Source organism: Scomber japonicus, chromosome 17, assembly GCF_027409825.1.
Source record: "Scomber japonicus isolate fScoJap1 chromosome 17, fScoJap1.pri, whole genome shotgun sequence".
In the NCBI taxonomy this organism is placed as follows: domain Eukaryota; kingdom Metazoa; phylum Chordata; class Actinopteri; order Scombriformes; family Scombridae; genus Scomber; species Scomber japonicus.
This window is the reverse complement of record NC_070594.1, coordinates 6,977,967-7,001,321: the sequence shown is the minus strand read 5'-3', so window position 1 is coordinate 7,001,321 and position 23,355 is coordinate 6,977,967. Positions and strand designations below refer to the sequence as shown.

The 23,355-nt window shown below is 40.1% G+C and overlaps 1 long non-coding RNA gene across 1 annotated transcript in view; it reads right to left on the bottom strand.

Annotated features, from left to right (window-relative positions):
• LOC128377576 (uncharacterized) overlaps positions 1–12,162 on the bottom strand; it is a 20,502-nt gene extending 8,340 nt beyond the window's left edge. The window contains exons 1-2 of the long non-coding RNA XR_008323320.1: positions 12,043–12,162; positions 10,182–10,267 (exon numbers count right to left, since the gene is read on the bottom strand). This is a non-coding gene — a long non-coding RNA (uncharacterized LOC128377576). The remainder of the gene's footprint in view (positions 1–10,181; positions 10,268–12,042) is intronic.
• Between the last annotated feature and the right edge of the window lie 11,193 nt (positions 12,163–23,355).

Below are 23,355 nucleotides of genomic sequence, written 5' to 3'. Positions count from 1 at the left end.
TAATGAAGAGAAGACTCTCATTTTCTCTCTCTCTCTCTCTCTCTCTCTCTCTCTCTCTCTCTCTCTCTCTCTCTCTCTCTCTCTCTCTCTCTCTCTCTCTCTCTCTCTCTCTCTCTCTCTCTCTCTCTCTCTCTCTCTCTCTCTCTCTCTCTCTCTCTCTCTCTCTCTCTCTCTCTCTCTCTCTCTCTCTCTCTCTCTCTCTCTCTCTCTCTCTCTCTCTCTCTCTCTCTCTCTTCTTGTTTATTTTGGCTCACCCATCAGCTTTAGTAGGAGATTGCTGATTTGTGTTCTGTTAATAAATTGACTATTTTAGGGTTCGGGACACTCAGACTCCAGTTATGTTTAGCCTTCTTGGACGAGCCGGTTCAGAGGGTCATAACACCCCCATTTAAATTGTGTAGCTGACAAAGATTTTAGAGCATATAGCTATCGGGAATATTTCCTTTTGGGCGTATTCATACATTTTGGTTCAACATGAATTCTGTGTTGTTCTTGACAAGAAGAGCGGTCACCAGGATACGGCAAACAAAGACTAATCATTGCTCAGTTATTAAAGTCTTTTTCTTCTACTGTAGTTCTACTATGGCAACACACTCACACAAGCAGGAGATGGGAGGGGAGAGGAGGGGAGGGGAGGGGAGGGGGGGGGGCAGATTAGCAGCTCTGGTTCAGGGCGAGATGCTTTGCTGAAGCAACTGGTCAGAGAGTACAGATGTGTTCGGCTCACTATGAAACTGTGATGGCACGAATGAGTGTATAATTAATGGGAAATGCTGATGTGCCAATATTCAAATTATCAGATCCTCTCACTACAGATTTAGTCTTAGAAGTAATATTTAACAATGTATTTTACTTTCTCTGACTTTGTCTTCACTTTCATCTATGGACCCCAGGAAGAGTAGCTGTTGCCTAGGTAACAGCTAATGGGGATCCAAATAAACTAAACTAAACTTTCATGAAGGGAAACCAGCTTTTACTCTGCTAGCACTTTTTAACAGTAGCAGTGTCACTTTGCTCCAGACTGAAATAGAGAGCTGAAGTGAAAGTGGAACTATAGTAGGCTAATTCTCATGTGGCTGACTTCATTGGTTATAGATAAGGATCTGATATCATTCATTCATTCATTCATTCAAAAAAAAACTTTAGTTGCCTTTATCTAAATACTTCCCCATAATCCCTAGACACATCAATTAGCCGGACAGGCAGTGTAGAAGCGTTCAGACAGCAGAGATTACAATTTGAAAGATGAAAAAAAAGAAAGAAAGATTTTTGAGAAGAGTGTTTTATAGTTGTTGATTTCCAGAGCAAGAACTGCTAAAGTCTTAATGACTGGAAAAACTGACAAGGGAACCTGTTAAACCCAAGAAAATATGACTTTATTATTGGAAACTTTGTTCTCTATATTTGTTGAATTATATGCTCATTTCACATTTTTGCATGTTCAGCTGCTTCGACTAAAAAGACACTCGAGAAATTATTGCGATTAATTACACATAAAAGTGGACCAACTGACCCTTGTCTCCATTATCCTACACATTTGCACCAATTACAGTCATTCCAGGAAAATGTCTATAAATATGAAGTTATATATATTGGTTATTATCTGGAGAGGAAATTATAGGGATCTCATAAAAAGCGTAGCTGAATATTTGTGGCGTGACTCGACAGCTGTGTTGATGTTGAGATATTATCGACAGTTTGTCCCAGAAAGATAAGAAGATTAAATACGTGATGAGCCACTTCGCACTGTTTCTGTTACTTCTCACTGCTGTCAGAGGAAAAAATGCAAACAACTCAAAAAAGTTCAGTTTCTCAGGATCTTTTATTTATTTATTTATTTATGTATTAGGGAAAACATCCTCCATGAAATCCGTAAAAAAAAAAGACAAATATGTTTAAACAATAACAACATATTTTTCTTCCCTGATGTGTTTGCAGCTCATCTCATCATTCAGCTGAAGTTCAACACACATCAAGTTTAGTTTATATGGAATTTTAGTTTAATGATTTTATTTATTTAGGGTGTTTTTTTGCCATTTAACTGTTGTCCTCAAGTCAAGGAACGACAGGAGGAAGGGATGAGGAAGGAAGGAAGGTAGGTAGGAAAGGAGGGAAGGAAAGAAGTAAGGAAAGGAAGGAGGAAGGAAGGGAGGAAGGTAGGAAAGGAGGGAAAGAAGAAGGGAGGAGGAAGGATGGAAGGAAAGGAGGAAGGGAGGGAGAAGGAAAGGAAGGAGGGAGGAAGGTAGGAAAGGAGGGAGGGAGGAAGGAAGGAAAGAAAGAAGTAAGGAAAGGAGGGAGGAAATGAGGAAGAAGGAAGGAAATGAGGAAGGAAAGGAGGGAGGAAAGGAGGAAGAAGGAAGGAAATGAGAGAGGAAGGAAGGGAGGAAGGAAGGAAAGGAGGGAGGAAGGAAGGAAGGAAGGAAGAAAAAACATCCTCCATGAAATCCGTAAAAAAAGACAAATATGTTTAAACAATAACAACATATTTTTCTTCTGTGATGTGTTTGCAGCTCATCTCATCATTCAGCTGAAGTTCAACACACATCAAGTTTAGTTTATATGGAATTTTACAGAAGTTTAAGACAAATTGAGACAAATGATTTTATTTATTTAGGGTGGGTTTTTTCTCCATTTAACCCTCCTGTTGTCCTCAAGTCAAGGAACGACAGGAGGAAGGGTTGAGGAAGGAAGGAAGGAAGGAAGGAAGGATGGAAGGAAAGGAGGAAGGGAGGAGGAAGGATGGAAGGAAGAAGGAAGGAAGGGAGGGAGGGAGGGAGGGAGGGAGGAAGGAAGGGAGGAAGGTAAGGAGGAAGAAGGAAGGATGGAAGGGAGGAAGGAAGGAAGGAGGAGGGAAAGGAAGGAAGGAAAGAAGTAAGGAAAAGAGGGAGGAAAGGAGGAAGGAAGGAAAGAAGGAAGGACGGAGGAAGGAAGGCAGGAAGGACGGACGGAGGAAAGAAGGAAGGAAGCAAGGAAGGAAAGGAGGGAAGAAAGAAGGAAGGGAGGAAGGAAGGAAAAGTAAGGAAAGGAGGAAGAAGGAAGGAAATGGGGGAGGAAGGAAGGACGGACGGACGGAGGAAAGAAGGAAGGAAGGAAGGAAGAGTCAAAACAGACGGGGTTAATTTGCCCCGGGAGGAGGACAGGAGGGTTAACCCCAGGGTGAGATCACAGACAGCTTCAGTATGTGAGCTCTAAGGTGTGTTTGTGTGTATGTTTTATAGTCTGGAAAGTCATTACTGCAGCTCCGAAAACACTCACTGGGGATATTGAGTTGCGAGTAAATCCTTTACGTAGAATTCAGGGGAAAAACAAACCAAAACTCGAGCCACCAGAAATTTACGAGCCTTTTTTTTTTTTCTTCTTCCTGAGAAATCTGAGTGTGCAGATAGCGAGAAGGCCTGCGAGCTTTTAGACCACCTGCAGGTTCAGACATTCCTGCTCTTTTTTTTCTCTCTCTCTCTCTCTCTCTCTTTTTACACATCGTGACTATGCAGCACGTCTCTCTCTCTCTTCTCTCTGCATGGCTGCACGATGAGCGACTGTTTCCTAATCATATTAATCCATATTACAGGCAATGACAGTGACATCATCACATGTACCAGCCAAGAGAGAGCAGATTATTTGCTTGCATCCAAAAGCTTCAGGGTCCATCAAATGTTTTATGGCAATAATACATCTTAACCTGAACATTTTGTGAAATTCTTTTGTCTGATGTCTTACCCAGAGAGTTCAGAAGACAAAATATTAGCTGGTGCTTTTTAAATGAGACCCCTTCAAGCTACGAATTCCAAGTATTAATTGTTTTTCCTCCAGATTTTATGTCTTGATAGACTTAAAAGGATTCTTTAGCATCATGGGACATTAAATCTCTCACTGGGACACAGGGATTACTAGCTCTTAAAAAACATACGACATAGGGAATATCTGGGATGGATTAGACTGAATGAATAGGTCTTTTAGTTTGAATAAAGAATGGATTTACAAAACAAACATAACTAACCAATTAAGCTTAGTTTTAATGTCTCATAATGATAAACAATTCTTTTAAGACCATTAAGACATAAAATCTTGGAGGAAAAAACAATTAATACTTTGGAGGAATTTGGGTCTGATTTAAATGTACGAGGTAACATTTTTGTCTCCTGACTCGGAGTAAGACATCAGACAAGATCTTTTCAAAAAAACGTTAAAGGTAGAAATATATTACTGTCATAAAACACTTCAGTTTCCCCCATGAAGCCACAAAAATCTGTCACTGGGGGTTTAACTGAGAACTGGAGGACAATATAAAGGTTAAATGGTTCATTTTGGAAAATCCTGATGATATTTTATCTTGATTAATTGGTTATTTTTTTGGGGGTTAATTAGCTCAAGACCAAACTTGTGTGAAGTGGTGCTCTGAAAAATGACATGCAAGTGTTTGGAAATCAACATTTTCACAACATGCTTGGGAATAAAGGCTTGTGGACAATGTAGAGGATTCCCCATATGATACTTGATGTCACTGCAGTATTGATGTCGGTCATAAATGTAGTAATTTACTTCCTCACTCAAGTGTCTGTGAATTACATCCCATGGTCTCGCAGCAGATGGAGGCCCGGGATTGAGCAACAAGCGCTTCAGTAAGAAGTAAATCTAGTGATGAAATATGACTGTAGCGTTAACAGATAGCATCTTATCCCACAGGGCACATCTGGCATGCTTTCAGACAAAACCAAGCCTTTAATATGTGTTATTGTGAGGCACGAGATCGTCAAACACACAACAGGAAAATAAAAGCCAGCATCCTTCCTCTTTTTCTTATGAATATAAAAACAACCAATAATAATGACAACAGGAATCTATCACAGGAGAAGTGGATTCTGGGAATTTGGCAGTCAAAAGTGTTGGTTTCTGAAAGTGTTGGTAATTTAAAAAGAATGCACTATTTCACAAATTTTAAGATATAAAACTTCAAATGAGGTTTTACAGTATAATGATTATTTACAAGAACTTGTTAAAAGCTGTAGAGGCAGAGAGGCGTTTGTAGTCTTCCTTGCAAAGTGTGATTCTTAAAAACCAGAACACAGCCTTATCAAGTGAGGATGTAGGATGACGGTAAACTTAACACGTGCATAGATTTTTTTAAAAGGGTTGGAAAAAATAGTCCTATGTAGCTTGACTGGAAAGTATTCCAACTCCCTCGGGTGATTGGAAAACCCCAGTGTTAATAAAAATAGCTGGCATCCAACTAAACTGTGCTGCATCAAGGAAAATGATTGTTCTCTCTCGTGTATGTGTGTGGACAGGCACGTCGATGTGCTCATAATCACAGAGGAGTGGATGTCTGACATGTTTCTAACAGTCAGTAATTGAGATGTACAACATTATTGGTCTTTAAAAAAAACAGCATGAACTTAAGTGTGATGACCTGCGTTCCCCCAGGAAAGAGTGTAGGAACACCCAAAAACACGGTGCAAATATTTATCGGAAAATCCGGTCAATAATTGGATGGAGAGTGTGAAAAGCTGTACACTTGGAAAAAAAGAGGATTCCAGTATTGTTTTTGGCGAGAACTGTGAGAACCCCTGATGCAGAATGAGACACACAACATGTTTAGATGGTATGAATGACTATCTATGAGTCAACTGTCATTATTAAAAAAAAAAAGCATAGTAACTCTACTAACAACACACATACCTAGATTATTATTCACACAACACACACATGCACAAAGCACAATACTTCCCGAAAGAGTCCGTACTCATAGAACCATATGTTGTTTTTTATGGTGTATCAATTGGGCATCGTGACAAAGAGCAGTCATATATTAAAAAATGTTCTATGGAAAACAATCTCAGCTTTGTAGAGAAATCATCAAGGTTTCTTTACACTGCAAGATGTTTTATGTAGATTAATGTAGTTTGCTGTCACAGAAACCCGTTTTTGAAGGGATCCTTAATGCACTGAAAAATGTTCTGATACTTTACTGTGTTCTTTACATCAAAATGTTGTAGGACTACCTGAACTTAGCAGTGATGAGAATGCCTCTAACAGGGTTCTTCAAGGTACCAAACAGGTTGATTTTAAAAAGGTTGAAAAACTGAGCACTTCACAATGGTAAATGGTAAATGGAGTGTACTTATATAGCGCCTTTCTAGTCTTTACGGCCACTCAAAGCGCTTTACGTTACAGTACATGTCATTCACCCATTCACACACATTCATACACTGATGGCAGGAGCTACCGCATGGGGTGCCAACCTGCTCATCATCAGGGGGAATTTAACCATTAATAATAAATAATAATAATAATAATAATAATAATAATAATAACTTTATTTTGTATAGCGCCTTTCATAAAACCCAAGGTCGCTTCACAATAACAAGAAACACCATGAACCATTCATTCACATTCACAACGGGAGCAATTTGGGGTTAAGTGTCACACATCGACACATGGACTGGAGGAGCCTGGAATCGAACCACCAATCTTCCAATTGGAGGACGGCCGCTCTACCTCCTGAGCCACAGCTACAGGAACCCCTTTCTTGAAGGGATCTTCAATGCACTGAAAAATGTTCTATTTAGAGTCATCTGAGACTTTATTTTACTGTGTTCTTTACATCATAAAAAGCTGTAGGACTACCTGAGCTTAGCAGTGACGAGAATGCCTTTAAGTGGGTTCTTCAAGGTACCAAACAGGTTGATTTTAAAAAGGTTGAAAAACTGAGCTTGGCTTTTCTGGGATACCCTCCACAATGGTTCTTTACACCACTAACAGAACATTTCTACAAATTAAAGCTGCATTTAGACAAAGTTCTGCAATGTTGCACTACCACATAGTGTCCTGCAGAGGTTTGTACGTGTCACTACATGACCTATTTGCTTGACATATCTGATCGTAGCACAAGTAGAAAAACTAACTAGAAACTTCAATTTATAGCCCGATACAACGCCAAAAGTTTGAACTCCCTCTTGACAGGGTTGTACAGCTCTGGAAAGGTCTTCACAGCAGCGATGAGTCTCACAGTTCCTCGGTAAACATCGAAATGCTGCAATGCTACAGAGTAAACAAGGTTTCTTCTTCCTGTGGGTGTCTTCAGTCTGCTCGTATGCTTACCTCATTGTCCAAGATAGCAACTTGTCAGATGACATCATGTTGCATACTGGTAAATATTGAGCCTGGTTCAACTTTTTTGCCAATGACCGCTGCATTTGTTTGCGTAGTCCTATGACAGGGATGTCCAAACTATTCCATAAAGGGCTGTGTGCCTGCAAGTTTTTGTTCCAACCAATCAAGAGCACACAATTCAACCAATCTGCCATCACCAAGACTGAGAAGAGTCAAGCCTGATGTGCTCCTGCTTGGTTGGAAGACTTACAGCTACAGTACATAGCCCTTTATGGAGTAATTTGGACATCCCTGCCGCGCTGCACCCATCCAAATGAATAAGAGGGCTGGAGTTTCAACACATTGCTGGATTTGGTCTGGTCCAAGCACCCAAAATGGTTCTATGTAGACTTTCTGAGCTTGACATCATAGAGAAACCTCCTATGAGGATTTTGTCAACACATCCTTATAATTTAATAACCATATTGGTCAATTGAGCCAGCTCCCCATTACAACCCATAGGAGTGTTTACTGAAATGTCGCCATGACCCACAGGAGCGTTTTCTAAGATGCCGCCTCTGTTCCAAACCCAATACATGTCACTGTTAAAAGATAATTATGTTTATAGTGTGACAGCACTTTGTTTAGGGTTTGGTTTAGGCACAAAAGCCATTTAGTTAGGGTTAGACAAAGATCATGGTTTGGATTAAAATCATGGGCGTAGGAGGAATTGAAAATGTGGGTGGGACAATCTAATGCGATGTGGGAGCGGTGGGGGGGGATTAGGGTTTTTGCCCCAGAAAATTTTAAACAGAGAAGATGTCATTTCCTGTATTGTGGTGCCTTTTAACAGATGTTTGGCTAGTTTTATGTGGGTTATTCTTGACTTGATTGAAATGTTTCCCATTCAATATTCCCATTGATTTCTATAAAATTGTGAGGGGAAAAAGAAAAATCTGGATCACAAATTATTCTAAACTGTCAAATTTCTTTCATCACTCACCTCAGCAATGGATCTCTCTCCACTGTCCCTGCATCCAGGTTTTTATTTGTTAAATCAAAGAGGTCCTAGCCATAAGGGACCTGGCTGTTAGTTAGCTGATGTTAACTGATTACTACTAAAGAGGACTTAATTTCCTCATCTTTGAAAATAACTATGTTCATGTGAAGAAGCAAATACATCAAATTAAGAGACTGTCAGACAAAAAATAGACCAGTCTTCTCTACACTAGGTATCAAATGAAAACTAACCACCCTTCATTCAGTTAAATGCCAAGCTGTGTGACCCCACCTTAACTCCGCTACCTGGCCTCTGAGCATCAATGACCATCAATGTGTCACTATGTGAAAATCTGGCTCGGTGTGAAGTAGCAGTGAAAATGCGTAAGAGAAGACATAATAAATTACATATTAAAAGTAATAAGAACATAATTAAAATAAATTAGGTAAAAAGAAGAAGAAAGAGGGGGAAAAGGAGGGGTTCTTATGTATATTAGTCAGAGGTTTCAGGGGAAAGAGTTTTATAATGGTTTAGTAATTTATTGCTTTTTTATTGTTTACTAGCTTGACTGATTTTAATAAGAGAGTTCAATTCTAGGAGGAAAGGTGCAATTATAGGTGATGTTTTAGAGAGTTTCTGTTTCTGAGTAAAACACAAAGAATTGACAAAATTAATTGGTATATTAATTCTGCAGCATTCATTATCTGCTGAGTTATCAATATGGTCAAAACTGTGCTTTTACAATGACCAGAAACCGAACACTGTAAAGGGTGGAACTTATCCCACCATTATATAATAGCTGCGACGTCCAAGATTAAAATGATGAAATATTGACTGGGTTAAAGTGACTGTATCAGCTGAGATTGGCGTTTAGAGCAGCCAAAAGCCCTTTGGCACACCAGTGTCTTCATTGGGCTGCGGAGAACCTGGTCTACAGTAGTTATTTAGAGAATCAAAAAGGTTGTATGTCAAACATTTCAGTATCATGCAACTAATAATATTTTAATGGTTCTTCAAAGCAACAAAAGGGTTCACTGCAGGTCAATCTGAAAATGGCACTATGAGAAACTTTTATATTATTCACAAAACTGCAGGGGAAAAAATTAAACTCTTTCTGATGTATGTTTCTTAGGTGTTCAGAACAATTAAGCACCCACCCCCACCCTCAGCACCTTGTAAACCTAACAGTATCTAACATCTGCCTCATGTAACATATGCAATAAGTGCAACATGTGCAATAGATTGTGTGTGTGTGTGTAAATAGCTCTTAAAGTATTTTATTGTTTTTATGTATAATATTAATTTTGACTTTTTATTGCACCACGGGAAGAGATCCCAAACCAATCTTGTTGTGACACCTGTTGTACAATGACAATAAAGGATATTCTATTCTACATTTTATATTCTATTCTATATTCTATTCTACATTCTATATTCTATTCTATATTCCATTCCATATTCTATATTCTATTCTACATTCTATATTCCATTCTATATTCCATTCTACATTCTATATTCCATATTCTATTCTATTCTACATTCTATATTCCATATTCTATTCTACATTCTATTCTATATTCCATTCTACATTCTATATTCCATATTCTATTCTACATTCTATATTCCATATTCTATTCTATTCTACATTCTATATTCTATTCTATTTTATTCTACTCTATATTCTATTCTAGAATGCTAAGAACTCAAATTATTCTGAATAATTCTTGTGATATTATCTTTAATAGGTTTAGTTTAATATTAGTTTCTTTATTTCTTTACATGTACTTTAAAATAGTTTTTTCATCCCCTTTTGTTTATGACTCAGAGTAGATATAATGGAGCATGTCCATTGTGAGACTGCTATTTTTGTCTATAAGTCACCACTGTCTAGATATTGATGCACTGTTCTTAATAACAGGGTCTGAAGAGGGAGGAGCAGAGTGGCCTTTTCTCCTAAAAGCTTTGTCATTCTGCTCTCACACATATTTCCATGTTGACTCCCCATAAAGAAGAGAATTTATGTGAAGGAGTTAAAGAGAACAGATTTCTGAGAATGACTACATCAGTCACATCCGTTTATGAAATAAATTACCTCATGTCAGCTTCGTTCTCGGCAGTCTGGTAATAGTCGCTGTTTATGAACCGTCACATTCCATCAAGATCTGTAATAACTTTGATCTAAAGGGACAAGTATGAGACTAAAATGATGATTGGTTTTACATGTGCAGCAGGTATACTGTGTTCAGATGGCTGCTTAACTACATGACCACATTTAATCCATTTAACAGGCAGATAAATGATGTCACCTTTGTTGCTTGGTTGAAAATCGGGGATTATCTCATGACTGTATCGAACTTTGAAATCTAAAGCTCTGCAGTAACTGAAAAACCACCTGACACACATTTGCTTAAACCTGTAAACTCACAAGTTAAGATTGTGCAGAAGACCTACTTTGCTTTGACCTAAAACACATGTCCAAATATTCACAAACTCAAGTCAAGTCTGTTTTATTTATAAAACCGCAAAATTGCCTCAAAGGGGCTTTATCGTCTGAACTGTTGAGTCACCTAAGTCGACACAGAAGTAATAGTTCATGTAATTAAGGGATGATTCTCACTATAATTGCAATGGAAACTAGTATACTGATGAATTATAAATAATTGTAAATTATAATAAGACATTCTTGTAGGTGCAAACATGTTTTACAGTATTTGCTACTGTATAAAATAAATAAATATGTATTTTTAAGATAATTAAAGTGTAACAACTTGCTCACTTGCTGCTTGCCCTACTTTTGTTGCTATATTTCACAAAGTTTAATGTAAAGTTTCTAATTATACCTGCCCTGTTAGCACAATTTTGCTAAAGTAGCTAACATTAATCCAATGCTGTGTCTCAAATCACACACTTCTGTTAGTACACTTCAGTGTGGTATACAGTGCACAATATGTACTTACTTGTGTAGTGTTCAAATTTGGATAGGTTCAGGTTGGTGTTGTCTCATATCAGACACTGCCGTTGTGACAATTAGCAGGGTAGCAAGCTAGCGTTAGCATTCACGTTGTCGTTTGCGATACCAAATCACCACAGACTGCTTAATAAACCCAATAAACTGACTGTGACTAGTGGTGCTTAGTGCAACAAACACATATATAACGCGGCGATGTTTTCACCGTAGTTACCGTAGTTACAACATTTCCTTTCACAAGTTGTCCTTCCCCTTCTGTAGCCAAGATGGCCGCTAAGGGCAAGAAGTGTCCACACTCAACATTTTGACCATTTTGAGTGTAACATCCAGATACTAGTGCACTATATTCTTCTATACTGCACTAAAATGAAACAAGTACATGATGTGAGACACAGCACAAGTATGTAACGCTCAGTGTTAAAGGCAACACCTAGCACCTAGCGCTCCTGTTTAGCTAAACCTGCTCTAAATGTCTGCAAAGCTAATTCAGTTGCTAAGTGACAACTGCAACATCCCCATGTTTGGTGAATGTAAGAACAGACAGGTAAAGATGTAGGACGATTAATGAGGAGTACTTAAGAACCAGTTAAATGCAGACCTGGATATAAAGATTTGTAACCTTGATGTCGTACATCATTTAGAAGTCTGTTCCAGCTCTATGGTGCATCTTAAAACATAGGTTGCTTCACTTCCTTTCCAAAACATAGCTTACTCTTCAGACATACTTTCTCATTGGTGTAAGTAATGTTTCTCTTACTCAGCAGCTGCCTGATATTGATCTTTTCCTCCTGACCTACAGTACTATTAAGATTGCCTTCCCTCTAGTGAGTTCATATGTTTAACATGTTTCCTATAATGAAGTTGATCAAAGCTTGACTGACAATAATAATCAGCTTCCCTCTGATAGCCATCTTGGATACACTATTTTAAATTCCTCATGCTTTTTAAGAGTGTATAGAGTCATCTTTTCGGATGCATTACTCACCATGTAGCTCGCTGCTGCTGTTAGCCGCCAGTGGCCTGAAGGTATGCAGATGACAGGAGTCATGGCCGACCGGTGAGAGGTTACACAAACCAAGATAACATCTCAGGCCTGTGATTTTTCAAGTGTCTGCCATTTAGGGGATGATAGTTTACAATTTTGGAGTTGCACGTTATGCCAGTGTGTGTTTTTTTCCCTCTCGGTGCTTGACCTCTTGTCTTGAAAACTGGCTGACTGTGCGATCAGTGAGTCACTTACCCTGCAGAAAAAGGTCAAAAACATCAGAAGAGTCATTTGCACGAGCCTGAGTGTTTATATCCAAGTAGGGAAAACTATGCAAGCTCATCCATCATGTCGAAACCACAACAGACCTGTAAAACTTCCCTATTTTCGTATGTTTTCACCCTCTTTCAATCGGACCATATTATTCTGAATTCTTTTAATTTAATGTCTACGGGGTTTTACTTTATAATAATACTGTTTTCCACGAATAATAACACAACCACTGCACCCCAGCAACCAAGAAATGAGCTCTGGAGGACTGGCTTGTTTTATAATAAATGTTTATATGTTTTGAAGCCTTCCAGAGACACTTCATTTGTGTTGTGTACTCTGACAATATTTGATGCATGCGTAGTTCATTCATGGTCATTTGTTGTGTGTAAACCACACCATCTACAGTATACACATGCAAACCACCAACACAACCACAATTTATCACCGTAGATCAAAAGAGATATAAAACAGTGAACCTGGGATCCCACCAGGTGCATGTGCGCCACATTTCAGCTCTGAGGCGGTTTTATTCAGTCCTCCACACGGCATCCGACCCCATGGAGCGTTTTAACTCTGGGAAAGCCATCCGCCTTTTAAATTCAGTTGCACTGTTACTACAGTAATTACGGCAGTGTAGTCGTCCAAGTGGAACGAGTGTCTTTAGACTGCCGTGATTACTGCAGTAGCAGCACAACTAAACAGCTCATTTTTGTTGACTTTGGTCATTTCCTTGACTTTTGTGTGTCTACTAAGGGTAAGACTATAGTAGACACACAAAGTTAAATGGCTTCTTTGTCTGTTCACGTCTGTTTTGTGTTTATTGCTGAGGACCAAGCCAAAAGCCCAGATTACATTTTGTTTTTTGTAATTTTTCCAAAAGTTGGATTAAATCAGAAAAAAATCCCTCGTTTGTAGAGAAATATGCTGAAATATAATAATCTAACAAGATGAGTGTGTTTTGGAAGTTGAACTGTTAAAAACACTACATGCGAACACGGGCCGATATATTTTATACTCTATTAACAGCATCCAGTAAACATGCAACTAGTATTTAATAAAATCATGACTTCTTTGGTTTTTAATTGTGTTTGTCTATTTATTTATTTTAAAGAGATACTTCACTCAAAATACAATAATTTCTTCTTGGCCTGAGTGGAAAGCAGAAAAAAATCAATCATTAACAAGATTATTTAGTGTTTTCTGAGGTTTTATTAGGTTGTGAGACGTCTGAATCTGAGGTTTTAAAACCCTAAAATTTTAAGAATAAAGCAAAATGTAAAAAATTTCAGCAATGAAAAAGAGAAACAAAAAAAATCATTAAATATAAGACAAATCATACTTTTTGGAATCATCATAATATTATGACAAGAGTAAAGTTTGTTTATTGGTATAGGCTGTATTACATTCCTCTAAGATTACAACTTCTACGACCTTTTTCCTCTATAAATATTTAGACTACATTCTGAAATTGTCTTTTTTTCTCTCTCTTCATAGTGGCCCAAATACTCTGAAATACACAACAGTTCAAATGGAGGTGAATTAATTTTAGTTTTTGCTGCTCAGTTCATTTAAAACTTACATTTGAAAAACTTAACAGCAACATGTTTTTCCAGGAACTATGCCCGAACTGTGAACAGTGTTCATTGAGTGTACCCATAAACTGAATCCCCTCATGTAGCTGTGTGAAAAGTGTTAACAGTTTCCATTTTGGCTGTTGTAATGCCGGGGTCTACCTCTGCAGACTTCACCTTTTCATGTGGAGCTCAGATGTTTGAAGTGAGCCATCAAGTAAAAAAATACCTCAGAGGACATAATTCTGCCAAAACTGGCAACCTGCGCTATGTGGCACCTCATGTAACGACGTCAAGCTTCTCAGAAAATAAGCAGGTCCGGTTTTCTGTCTTTCAGGATTTTTTGACACATGATAATCTCGCCTGGAGTCAAAGTGGGCAGCTGACGTCACAAATCATCCTTAACCTGCCATGAGTTGAGCTTGACGGCTCATCTTGATCACATTTGTACACGTGAACCTGAACGTAACCTCGGGACAGATCTGTGCAAGGCTGAGCAACGTGATCATGTTTTCAATATGAAGAACTGTGTGACAGATGACGGACAGTGACCATGCATATCCCTTAACAAGAGGAAAACAGTTTTATCTTCTGTCCAGAGATGGTGAGGTGACTTAAAGTGTAGATCTGAAGCGTTTCTGAGCTTTAACCTATTTTTATGAACCATATGAACTTTCCTTACAGCCTCTACAGATCCTGGCTCAACCTCTTTTTCCCCCAAACAGGCCTCATGGTAACTGTTTTTCTTGTCAGCTCCGACTAATGACCTAACTGAAATTAATATTCACATAAAGCTGCAACAACTTTTGCTTGAATGTATAATGTGTAACTTCCCTGCATTAAAATGTCTAAAAACAACTTAGGTTATATATTTTTGGTGGAGTTGTGTACTTACATAATCCCAAATGTTTCCAACAATGTTCAAACCCAGAGAAAATCAATCTTTTCAATCAAGGTATTCATTTGTTCTGCAGTCAGTGGCGTCTTATTGCCTTTGCACATCAGCCAGCGTTGTGGTTTTCAACTAGAAGCCGTCATGAATTTATTTTTTACAATACAGTTTTTAGATCTTGGTTGTTTTTAACCCTCCTTTTGTCCTCGAGTCAAGGAAGGAAGAGAGGAAGAAGGATGGGAGGAAGAATAAAGGAAAGGAAAGGAGCGAAGAAGGAAGGGAGGAAAGGAAATAAGGAAGGAAAGGAAAGAAGAAAGGTAGGAGGGAGGGAGGAAAGAAGGAAGGAGGTAGAAAAGAGGAAGGGAGGAAGGAAGAAAAGAAGGACAGGACAGAAGGAAGGTAATGGGGAGGAAAGAAGGAGAAAAGGAGGAAGGAAGGAAGGAATGACAGAAGGAAGGAAGGACGGAAAGAAGGAAGGTAGGAGGGAGGGAGGAAAGAAGGAAGGAGGTAGGGAGAGAGAAAGGAAAAGAGGAAGAGAGGAAGGAAGAAAAGAAGGACAGAGGAAAGAAGGAGACAGGGAGGGAGGGAGGAAGGAAGGAATGAATGACAGAAAGAAGGAGGTAGGAAGGACTGACAGAAGGAAGGAGGGAAGGAAGGTAGGTAAGAAGGAAGGAAAGAAGGAACAGTCGAAACAGACGGGGTCAATTTGACCCGGGAGGACAACCCGAACGTTAACTAAATCTTTCAATTAAATGAAGAATTTGAGTTGTTAGACGTCTAGATCTTATCAGAGAAACGGAGCAAACATTAGCAGCTGTTCCTGAGCCATAAGTCTTTCAACCTTAATTCCTGCGGTTCCTTCTGAGGTTGTAGATCACAGTAAATGACACAAAATGGCGTTGTAACTTCCTAAAACAGCTGGGCACAGTTGTTTTTTAAAGGGTCTTTCACACCGTGGCGTAGTAACTCACCACATCCAGTCATTCCTATGAGGAGAAGGTGTTGATCGTGGCAGTTAGTGGTATGAAGCGGTTGCCGTCCACGTTAACACAAACAGTATGTAAGAGACAAATGTTTCTCATTTAGATGAATGAGAAGGTATGTTTAACCCTCCTGTTGTCCTTGAGTCAAGGGAGGAAGGAAGGAAGGAAGGAAGGGAGTTAGGGGGAGGAAAGAAAGAGAGAAGGAGGGAGGAAGGAAGAGATAGAGGGAGGAAGAAGGAAGGAAGGAAGGACAGAGGAAAGAAGGAAGGTAGGGGGAGGAAAGAAAAAGAGAAGGAGGGAGGAAAGAAGAGATAGAGGGAGGAAAAAAGGAAGGAAGGAAGGAAAGAAGGACAGAGGAGGGAAGGAAGGAGGAAAGAAGGACAGCGGAAAGAAGGAAGGAAGGAGGGACGGACAGAGGAAAGAAGGAAGGGAGGAAGGTATGGGGAGAAAAGAAAAAGAAGAAGGGACAGAAGGAAGGAAGGAACAGTACAGGAACAAACAGGGTCAATTTGACCCGGGAGGACGACAGGAGGGTTAAACCTTCTCTGGAGTTGTCTGTGCTTTCTGGTCTCACAGGTAATCTGGGCCTGGAGACGTCCGGATGACAGATTCCAGTCCCGGACCTTCTAGCTTCACTGTTGATTTTCATTGTGCTTCTCTCCTCTATCCATCCTCTCTCTCCTCCTCTTCCTTTCTCTCCTCTCTTCCCCAACCGGCCGAGGCAGATGTCCGCCCACTTCTGAGTCTGGTTCTGAGGGTTCTTCCTGTTAAAAGGGAGTTTTTTCTCTCCACTGTGTCTCATGTGGGAATGTTGGGTCTCTTTAAGTTAAAACCTGAAGAGTTCGGTTTAGAACCTGCTCTATGTGTAAAGAGCCTTGAGATGACTCTGTTGTGATTTGGCGCTATACAAATAAAGATTGATTGATGATTGAAACCTTTGGCTGCTACAGTACTGTTCATGGTAATGAAGGACTATGCCACCCACTGGAGCGGTGTGGCTCGTTGACGGGCTTTAATAGCTTCAACGACGGAGGTCTCATGGAACAGGCTTCGGAGACACGCAATACTTGTTAGGAAATTAGTGGTTTTTGGTATATTTAAATAAAACTGAGCGTATATATGGAAAACAGGAGCTTAATTTTCAGTCTTGTATGACAGAGGGCAGCACTTAAATCCACTTGACCGCCTTTACCTGCTTTCCGTTCATGTCCACACGTCATCAATGTGAGGTTTATGTAGTCCTCCGTTGGCTGGAGGGTTGACCATGTGGCGACAGCTCAGCCTTGTTTCTCAGATCGCTGCTGATGGACAAAAAACATGGATGTGCAGAGAGAGGTGGAAAATGATCCTTCCACACAGCAGCAGCACCCATGTGTTTTTAAAATTACACAACTGGCATTTTCTAGCTCAGTTTCGTGGCTCCGGTGGTCATGAAGCGGTGGAATTGAAGTTGTAGTTTCTCTCCAGCTGCTTTCAGATTAAAAAGATCAAGACAGACGATGAGAGTGTAAGCATCTTTAAAAGGATGGGAGGAAAGGAAAGGAAAGGAAAGGAAAGAAGGACGGTAGGAGGGAGGAAAGGAGAAAGGAAGAACAGAGGAAAGAAGGAAGGTAATGGGGAGGAAAGAAGGAGGGAGGGAGGAAGGAGAGAAGGAAGGAATGACAGAAGGAAAGAAGAAAGAGAGAAGGACAGATGGAAGGAAGGGAGGGAGGAAAGGAAAGAAGGAAGGTAATGGGGAGGAAAGAAGGAGACAAGGAGGGAGGGGGGAAGGAAGGAAAGAAGAAAGAGAGGAGGGAGGAAGGAAGGAAAGGAAAGAAGGTGGGAGGGAGGAAAGAAGAAAGGAGGTAGGGAGAGAGAAAGGAAGAACAGAGGAAAGAAGGAAGGTAATGGGGAGGAAAGAAGGAAGGAAGGAATGACAGAAGGAAAGAAGAAAGAGAAGGAGGGAGGGAGGAAGGACGGAAGGAAGGAAAGAAGGAACAGTCAAAACAGACAGGGTCAATTTGACCCGGGAGGACGACAGGAAGATTATTTCAATCTTTCAATTAAATGAGAATCTTAGTTGTTAGATGTCTCGATATGCAGAGAGAGAGACAGACATTTCTCAAGGAGGTGGAAAATGATCCTTCCACACAGCAGCACCCATGTGTTTTTAAAATTACACAACTGGCATTTTCTAGCTGAGTTTCGTGGCTCCGGTGGTCATGAAGCTCACTCAGCACATCGACGGGTCTGATCATTCTTAAATTGAAGTTGTAGTTTCTCTCCAGCTGCTTTCAGATTTAAAATGATCAAGACGATGAGAGTAAGCATCTTTAAAAAGAAGGGAGGAAGGCAGGAAGGAAGGGAAAGGAAAGGAAAGGAAAGAAGGAAGGTAGGAGGGAGTGAGGAAAGAAGGTAGGGAGAGAGGAAGGAAGGACAGAGGAAAGGAGGGAGGGAGGGAGGGAGGAAGGAAAGGAAAGGAAGAAGGTAGGAGGGAGGGAGAAAGGAAGAACAGATGAAAGAAGGGAGGTAATGGGGAGGAAAGAAGGAGAGAGGGAGGGAGGAAAGGAAAGGAGGAAGGTAGGAGGGCAGATGAAAGAAGGAACGTAATGGGGAGGAAAGAAGGAGACAAGGAGGGAGGGAAGAAGGAAGGAAAGGAGGAAGGTAGGGAGGAAAGGTAGGAGGGAGGAAGAAAGGAAGAACAGAGATGAGAAGGAAGGTAATAAGGAGGAAAGAAGGAGAGGGAGGAAAGGAAAGGAAAGGAGGAAGGTAGGAGGGAGGGAGAAAGGAAGAACAGAGGAAAGAAGGAAAGTAATGGGGAGGAAAGGAGGAGACAAGGAGGAAGGGAGGAAAGGAAAGGAAAGAAGGAAGGTAGGAGGGAGGGAGAAAGGAAGAAAAGAAGGACAGAGGAAAGAAGGAAGGTAATGGGGAGGAAAGAAGGAGACAAGGAGGGAGGGAGGGAGGAAGGAATGACAAAAGGAAAGAAGGAAGAGAGAAGGAGGCATCTGGCATTTTGCTAGCTGAGTTTCGTGGCTCCGGTGGTCATGAAGCTCACTCAGCACATCGACGGGTCTGATCATTCTTAAATTGAAGTTGTAGTTTCTCTCCAGCTGCTTTCAGATTAAAAAAGATCAAGACAGACGACGAGAATGTAAGCATCTTTTAAAAAAAAAAAAAAAAAAAAAAAAGTGATGAGCTAACCAGATACTTTGAAATGGACACTGCCTATTAACATCACTGCATTAGCATGTCTTCTTCAGTCTGCTCTTATCCTTTTGATGCCCGACGTCTTCGCTAATGTAAATGTGGTAAACTTCATCTACAGCTACACTTTACAGTTTTGAGGTTTTCTTCCTGGAGTGTTTCCATGTGGGGGAGACTTCCTGATTTTCCTCGTCTGTCAGAGAAGGAGTATGTAATGTTTAAGCCACGCTAGCATGTTAGTTAATGGATGGGTTGCCAATGACTTTTGCTGATCCTACAACTTTTTCACATCTAGCCACCGTGAGGGTTGACGTGTTTTGGTTGAAAGATTAAATGAAGCTTAGCAAAAAAACTTCAGACAGGAAGACTATCTTTTTTTTTTTTTTGCATGCTCACGTCTATAGTTTTATTTCTCGTCGCTCTCTCATTCTGATCCATCTCACAGCTCATCATTTCATCGTCATCAATTAAGACATCAACTGGTCACATCACTTGGCCACCGATAGCACACTTTCTTCATATTGCAGCTGTCTTGTTAAATTAGTTTTCTCCGTCTCTTCTTTAGTGCTTTCTTGATGCTGTTTTGCATGACATCACCGCCTCTCCATCACCACCCAGTCTCAGATTCATCAGTGCATTACTTCATCAACCACCAACACTACCAGGGTCTAGACTCCATAGGAGGAGGAGGGGGGGGGTGGGTGGGTTGTCTATCATATGGCTGCGCAGCTGCTCAGGACTGAAGTTCTTTAATTAAAAATCTCCCTGGCTGCAGAATCCAAGCACCAAAGACTTTTAATAAAATACCTAATCATCTGTATAATAAACAACTCTTTTTGATTGATTATCTGCTCTCTCCTGATTGAAATGATTTTATCCAATCCAGGTTAGGTCAGTGGAAGCCTCTCTCTGAACTGGCTCCACTGGAGAAAGACACTAGGGCTAAATTGGCCTAAAAGGTGTCAAAACATGAAGGACACCGACAGAGAAATCATCTTTAATATTTAATAATAGTTTTTTGGATAGGGACAGTGCATATTGATGAACATCGATATTAGACATCTCTGTAAATATGCCGGATTATAGCAAAATGGCTAATTTGCATTTGTAGTCCCTAATGAGTAAAATAAATAGTCAAAGAGACCGCAAATAAATAGATAAGATACAAATAAAAACACACACAGCACAATACAATACACAATCAAGAGGATGTCAGATCCAGACAACGTGGTATGGAGTTCTCCTTAATACACCAATGATGCTTACTGTATGTTAGCAGCTCTAAGCACTGCTGTGGCTAATGCTACCTTTAGACAAATATCAACTCAAAGTCGTGGTGGTGTTTAGCTCAGTGAGTAGAGCACCCGCCCCATGTGTTGAGGAGCACCCGCCCCATGTGTTGAGGAGCACCCGCCCCATGTGTTGAGGCTACAGTCCTCGTCCTGCAGGCGACCCCGGTTTAAATCCTGCACCAAGCGGTCCTATCATGCGTGTCATTCCCCCCTCTCTGCCTCCTGTTTCCTGTCTCTCTCTACTAAACCTGTACATTAAAAAAGGCAAAAAGCCCCAAAAAATATACTTAAATAAAAAAATTAAAAAAAAACTCTTCAGCCACCATTAATTTGAATGGTGTGTGTGTGTGTGTGTGTGTGTGTGTGTGTGTGTGTGTGTGTGTGTGTGTGTGTGTGTGTGTGTGTGTGTGTGTGTGTGTGTGTGTGTGTGTGTGTGTGTGTGTAGCTCAGCAAAACAGTTGAAAAAAGTGGACTCAACTTCTGGCACAATGTGATATCATCCGGTAAGTCACTGCTTTCACCCATCAAGTACATGCAAGCTCACATTCATGGTGGATGAATCTGCTGCGAGTTCCTGTCTGTGAGTATCAAACATCACTGCAGTGTTCTGGTGTCTGATAAATCTTTACATGCATTAATCTGTAGCTCCATCTGACTTCCTGGATTATATTTCATTGTTAACCCTTGTGTCGTTTCCTCCCGGGTCAAATTGACCCCGTCTTATTCTTCCTTCCTTCCTTCCTTCCATCTGTACTTCCTCCATCCCCCTTTCTTTCTTTCCTCTGTCGTTCTTTCCTACCTTTCTTCCTGCCTCCCCCCCCCCCTTCCTCCCTCCCTCCTTTCATTTCCTTCCTTCCTCCTTTCATTTCCTCCCTCCCTCCCTCCCTCCCTCATTTCATTTCCTTTCCTTTCCTTTCCTCGCTTCCTTGACTCGAGGACAACAGGAGGGTTAATCACATTTTATCATTTAGTTCCTGGTTAGTTTGCAGATGCTCTTTTTACATTCAACATAAAAGTACAGATGCTGTCAGGTAAAAATCTTTCTTTAAAAATCAGCTTTTTGGTAAAAATCATTCTAAGACATGATTTTGTTCTTTCTTTCCTCTTTCCCCTCCTTGTATCTCTCTTTTATATGTCTATACCTCTTCCTGTACATCCTTTACTTATTATCTTCTTTTGCTATAATTATTATTACCTTCATATGTTTCTTTCTTTAATCTATCTGTCTGTCTTTCCTCTTTCTGGATTTCCCTGCTTTTCCTTTTACTCATTCCTTCCTGTTTACTCATCCTTTTTCTTTCCTTTCGTGCATTCTTCTTATCCGTCCTCTGATCTGACATAAAATTGAACAGATTTCTTTTAACTATACTACTTTTAACTTTTCTTTTTTTTTTTTTACTTTCACAAAACAAACTACAGGCTGATTACTTTTATCTGGTTACTGCTCTGCGTGATACAAATACTTGAGTAAGACATTTGACTTCTTTTTCAACCTCTTCTTCTTCATGCCCCCAAAAAACTAAAACAACGAAACATGTGTCGGGCTTATTGATACCATTCGCGGGACGGCACTGTTTCAATTACAGTTTTTAAAAGGTCAGACATACCCAATGAAGGGTAATTGGTCTTACAGCATGTTTGTTCAAATGGAGGAGCTCATTCCCACAATGCAATATTTATTTTGCAGAATAATCATTGCCTGAGGTTCATCATTCAGTTTGCACACTGAATAAGACCAAATTTCAGCTTTTGGCAGGAAACAACAGTCAGGAGGTCATGAATCTAAAGTTACCTGAAAGAATATAATTAAAACTGCTTCATATGCAACAATACTGTATGTGAATACTAACAGAATTTGATGTTTATTTATTTAACCTTTACTTAACCAGGAAAAATCTGATTGAGGTTAAAAATCTCTTTTACGAGAGCCTGGCGAAGACTGGCAGCACAAACCACATCACTGATTACTTTGAAAGAACAAATTTGTGTTTATGTCGTTAGATATGGGTATTTTATGAGGGGCATCTGTTTAAAAGCCCCCCAAAAAGCTGGTGCTGTGAAATGCACTGATTATGTCATTACTTTCATGTTCTGTGATGACATTATCGTGTTAATGCCTGATTGTTATAACTCATTTAAACACAAGCACTCTTCTTAAAAAGGTACAATGTGTAAGAGTTGGACGCCTGAGCCAAACAAATAGGGGGCAGCATATCCCCATCTGCCCCAACCCCTTCCCCTGAAACACATCGTACCCCCAGCATTATCACTCACTGACAATAGCGTAAAGCTTCCTGTTGACCGTTAATCTCTGCTATGGTTTTGTCAAAATGCTACAGAGAGAGGCGGTGTTTAGCTCAGTGGGTAGAGCACCCGCCCCATGTGTCGAGGCCACAGTCCTCACTGCAGGCGACCCTGGTTCGAATCTCTTCCCCCTCTCTGCCTCCAGCTTCCTGTCTCTCTCTACTAACCTGTACATTAAAGGCAAAAAGCCCCAAAAATATAATTATATATAAAAAACATTTTCTGCTACAGAGAAATTAGAGACAGTGGTAAATTACAAAAGAGCTCCACAGATCAGAAAGCAACAGATGAACACGCAGATAAGTTACCAGTTATAGTTATATTGATCTAGTTTACCATGATGTGCTCTCAGTTCAATTCAGTTGCTTTTATTGTCCCCTAAGGGGAGACAAGGGAAACTTGACTTGCAGACAGGTTAAAACAGACATAAAAAACAATCACATGTAAAAAAACAAGACAGACAAATCACAGACAACAATCAAGTCTGGCTGATTTAAAACCACTAAAAAGAGAATTTAAGACTGTGAATCAATATTGTGTAAATTTAGCAGGGTTATCACTCTCTATCGAACTCTAAATCTCTGGCCCGAGGGGAGAGTCTCAAAGTTGTAGTGGAGGGGGCGACTTACGCTTATACTCTTGCCAGTTTTCACATAGCTCAGTGCAGCTCAGTGCGGTTCATCAGATCAGCTGACTTGGGCAAACATGACGCTATAGTGACTCACCATCGCCCCTTAAGTACAAAGTGGTATTACAAGGCAGGACAGCATGGATGGACTGGGGCTAGCTCGTTAGCATGCTAACCTCAGTGGATA